The following is a 5272-nucleotide window of genomic DNA, read 5'->3' as shown; positions in this document are numbered from 1 at the left end:
CTCATCCAATATCATGTTTTTTGCTTCTCTGAGATCCTTGAGCCTATAGAGATTTTGTTTCATCTTTATTGTTGAAAGAAAAATTTTAGTTAACATATATACGTACATACATATGTATGTGTATATATATATATACACACACATACATACATACATACATACATATGTATGTATATGTATGTATATGATATTTCATCAACAAAATCGATATGCAAAAAGATTGACAAATTTAAATGTTGCATTGCAGTTGGATAAAGCTGCCCCCGTTCTGGCTGGATTAAAGAAGCCCATCATTGTGGCGAAAGTAAATGCTGACAAATATAAATGTCTTGCTTGTAAGCATGAAATTGAGTATGTTGCTGTGGCCTTTCAATTCACTTGGAATCTTTGAACAGTATTCCGTTGTAGCTTGAATTTGGTGTTTATTATTTTTCTTTAGCTGAGATCTTAAGTTAAAAACTAGATTACTTCTTTGAGACAATGTTTCTAATCTTAGCACTAAGAGAAAGGTGGAAAATCCTGAGAAATTTATCTGTTTATTGCAGTGGATATCCAACTCTGAAGATATTTGTCCATGGAGTTTCTACAGAGTATTATGGACCTCGACCAGCCGACTTGCTTGTTCGGTTTCTGACAAAATTTGTTGCTCCTGATGTTGCTATTCTAGATTCAGACTCAGCTATTAGCGAATTCGTGGAAGCAGCTGGTACTCATTTTCCTATATTCATCGGCTTTGGTTTAAATGAGTCCATGATATCAAATTTGGCTGTTAAGTATAAGAAGAAAGCATGGTTTTCTGTCGCAAAAGAATTCTCGGACAATATGACTTCATATGATTTTGATAAAGTTCCTGCTTTGATTGCCACTCATCCAGCCCACAATGAACAGAGCATATTTTATGGGCCTTTTGAAGGTTAGCTCGTCTTTGATTATCATATTTCTTCTTCGAAAGCTGTAGTTTTGAATTTTTTAACAGCCTGTTTGGGCTCCATTAAAAATAGGTTTTGAGAAAAAAATGTAATTTAGAATAATGATTTTTTGAAGAATGTGTGTTTGAAAGTCAGAAAGAGAAATATGCATTCCACAAAAATGGAGCCCATACAGGGGCTTAATGTTCCGAAGCTTATGCCGTTTTGATATATCGTGCTTTCTAGATTTCTTGTGGTTTATACTCTATAGCACATTCTGTTGTTTAAGCTATTATAGTTAGGCTTAAATGCTCTGATTGAAACTAAATGTTAACATGCATGATGACCAAATCCTGATTCTCATATAAAAGTGCTGTCTGTTTCAATTCGGAAACATTGAGAAGAAATAGATGAACTTAATATAAGATATCGGCTTTCTCATTTTGATTGATGCATAGAATGGGAAGGAAAAATTCAAATGAAAGATTGGGGATGAATGTCCATGTGTGAGAGTTCTGTATTTGCCAGTAAACAGCACTAAAATAGATGAATATCACCCCTGCCCCATCTCCCAGGCTCTCCATCAATCCCTTGCTTGTCTGTGCTTGTATATATATAAAATATATTTATGTCTTATACATAAGGGGAAGAACCATTAAGTTTCGTTTGTCTTGAAAGGGTGAGGACCAGCGTTTGAGGGTGAACATGTGAATATAAAGGCTTTGATGAATCTATCATGAAGAGGAGTGGCCTCAAAGATGCTAATATTTTGTTTTATTCTGAATGGCAGATAAGTTCCTTGAAGATTACATAAAACAAAGTTTGTTACCTCTGGTATTACCCATAAATGAAGATTCACTGAGGTCGCTGAAAGATGATAAGAGGAAGATTGTTCTAACAATAATGGAGGACGAAACAGATGAGAAGTCCAATAACTTAATAAAGGTCTTAAAGTCCGCTGCATCTGCAAATCGTGACTTAATATTTGGTTATGTTGGGGTCAAGCAGTTTGAAGATTTTGCTGAGTCATTTGAAGTAATAAAAAAAAAAAAAAAAAAAAAAAAAAAAAAAAAAGAGGGGGGGGGGGGGGGGGGGATGTCTTAATCGTGGCTTTCTTAATTTATGAACACGATGAATGGAATGCAATAAATATTTAGGGCAGGTTTGTCTTTACTCCCATTGGTTATGTTGCTAACAAGAATCACCATTAAATTTCACGCGTGCTGTTCATTTTACACTTGCATGTTTTTTCAACAAAAGCTCTTATCTATAAATGATTCGAGTTTTGGAGAAGTAATAAGATTTATTGTGGATTTAATCACACACTGGACTAAGGACATCCATATCAATGTTTGTCTTGACTTGTGCACTGTGCATCAGTATTTCCTTCTTTTGACAAGAACTTGAAACAGCTTGGTGCATTAAACAATAACTAACGTGTATGATTAATTGATTAACTGATTATTGATTTGACTTAGATTGTGATATTTTTTGCAGCTAAACTTTAAACTTTGGCTTAATTGACATAGATTAGATTCTGTTGCTTGATTTAGATTTTTGAACTTTTGAAATCTACTTAGGTATTAGGACTTTTATACTATTAGGCCTGCAAAAATGTTAACTTGGCTTTATCGTTGCATTTATATATTTCTTCAATAGGTTATTGGTTCAGAAAGCATTGGAGAATCAGATCCAGGCACCCAAATCTTGAAATTTCTTGAAGGTTATAGAGAAGGAAGTGTAATACAAAAGCGTATTAGGGTCCAACCTTGATGGGTTTTATTAACTCACAATTGGGAGGCAAATATTTTTTCATTAGTATATTAGTGTTGCTGGTAATAATAATGATGATCCTTACAATGGGTAAAGAAGAACCTTTAACGGTTGGTACCCGTGATCAGATGGATCATTCAAGGAACGCCCCCTCCCAATCAGAAGCTAGAGAGCCGCATCGAGTTACTGACAAGGAGGACAAGGAGGATTGATTTTCTTCTTTACTGAATCGAATTATGCATGTTTTTTACTTGATTATACCCGTGAGTGTATTGTTTTTATGGTTATTTCAGCTTTTTGGTCGGGATGAAAATCAGACAATTCATTTTGAGATTGTACAGGATTTTTTTCCCCTTACCACTGACATATTATGCGTTTTACTGTTAGAATCCCGATCACGTTGTCTATTTATTTGTCGTGAATATTGGAGTTAGAACTCCGGTTGATGAACTTGTAAACGTTGGATTCAACTTATTAGAGATTAGGGGTGCGTTTGGTTTGCGTTTCTGTTTTCAGTTTTTGAATTTATTTTCTGTTTTGAGGAATTATTTTAAGGTGACAGAAAAAGTGTTTGATTTGTCATTTTGAAAATCTGTTTCTCAAAAACAAAAAAAAATTAGAAGACACGTTTAGTTTAAAAACTTTAGAAATAGTTTATAACATTTTTTAGTAGTATGGGAAGGGAGAGAGAGGGAGAGGGTTATTTGTATTTGGATAAGTTTTTTTGTGATTTTATTAATTATTTTAATTTGGAAAATTTTAAAGTTCATTTTCCTTTTTTTGAGTGTTTTCAAAGCGCCAAAAAGTTGTTTTGAGTTTTGTGTTATAAACTTTTCCTTGTTTTTAAAATAGCATTTTAGAAAATAACTTACCAAACATGCTTCGAGTGTTTTCAAAAACTAAAAATGATCTTAAAATGAAAAATCAAACGCACTTTAACTTGTTTGCCAACTCGAAATGATGAATTAAGTTGGACTAGTTACATTTTCGTCATTCGTCTTTAAGATAAATAATGTTTTCAAAATGTTAAAATTTGCAGTTAAGGGGGATGAAAATATTTGTGAAAGAATTATTGTATCTTGAAATGGAGTTGAATCAAATTTAGGTCAATTTTTTTTCACATGAAATTCAATTTCAAAATTAGTTCAAAAATATGCACTATTCGAAAAAGAGAATAACATGCGCACATAAGAATCATATGCAGTTGAAAAACTTAGGTTGTGTTTGATTGTAAGTATAGAATTTACAAGGAAAGAAAATAAATTTTAGACAATTGAATTGCCTAGAAATTATTAACTAAATGTATTTGATTGATTTTTATTTTCAACCTAAAAAATGTTATATTTGTCCATTTTTTTATTGATAGGTAGATGAGAGATAAAGCGAGAGTGAATTAATTGAAAAATAAAAATCAACTTCCCTAATAGCAACGTGACAAAAGTAGGAAATATTTTTCATGAAAAAAAAATATCAATCAAACAGTATAAAAGTAAGAATTTGAATAAAAAAAAAAAGATATTTTCCATGAAAAATATTTACAATCAAACTCACTCTTACTGTTTTAATAATTTTTGGTCTATAAGCTTACGTAATATCAAGAAATATAATAAAATTAAGTCTTGCTTGGTTTTGCAGAAAATTAGATTTTTAATAAAATTTGATGTAACGTGTGGTAAAAAGGTTGATAATTTCAAATTTTATAAAATGTGTATTTAAAATTACTTATTGACTTTGACCTAAAAAGACTAAGAAGTGGTATAAATTAAGGGGTTAATTTCACAAACGGTCACTGAAATTTAAATCTTTCAGTAACGGTCACTTAAATTTCGGGGCGTTTTCAGAAACGGTCACTGAAGTTTAAAAACTTTAAGAAACGATCACTGAAATTTAAAAACTTGAATAAACGGCCATTGAAATTTGAAAACACTTTTTCAAATTTTTTGGCAACTTTTTGGCCACTTCTGACCGTCGATACCGTTGAATTTTGATACCGTTAGAAAGCTTATAATGTCCTCTTCAATTACGATCCAAAATCTCCTCATAACTCCAAGGAATTCGATCGAAAAGTGCCCGCAAAAATCGCCCAAAAAATCTGAAAATCTACCCAAATTTTTAGATTTTTTGGGCGAATTTTGCGGTGATTTTTCGGCGACTTCCGACCACCAAGATCGCAGGATTTTGATACAGTTGGAAAGTCCACAATGTTCTCTTCAATTACCATCCAAAATTTCCCCCAAACTCTAAAGGATTCGGCCAGAATAAACCTACAAATTTGACTATCTAAAAAGTCGAAAATCTGTCCAGATTCAGGATGCTAATTTTGTGGGTTTATTCCAGCCAAATCCTTTGGAATTATAGGGAGATTTTGGGTGGTAATTGAATAAGGGATTGTGGGCTTTCCAATGGTATTAAAATCTCGCGGTCTTGGTAGTTGGAAGTTGCCGAAAAATTGCAGCAAAAGTTGTCTATAAAAAAATGAAAAATCTGCCTAGATTTTCGCCTCTTCTGATAGCAAACTTTGTGGGTTTATTATGGCTAAATTTTTTGGAATTTGGAGGAGATTTTTGGTGGTAATTGAAGAGGATATTGTG

General features: G+C 32.5%; 1 pseudogene; it reads left to right on the top strand.

The window, feature by feature from the left end:
- The first annotated feature begins 184 nt into the window (after window positions 1-184).
- Window positions 185-3188, top strand: LOC111383789 (annotated as a pseudogene).
- The last annotated feature ends 2084 nt before the right edge of the window (window positions 3189-5272 follow it).

Source organism: Olea europaea, unplaced genomic scaffold, assembly GCF_002742605.1.
Source record: "Olea europaea var. sylvestris unplaced genomic scaffold, O_europaea_v1 scaffold2759, whole genome shotgun sequence".
Lineage (NCBI taxonomy): Eukaryota > Viridiplantae > Streptophyta > Magnoliopsida > Lamiales > Oleaceae > Olea > Olea europaea.
This window is presented reverse-complemented; position numbering and strand designations above follow the sequence as displayed.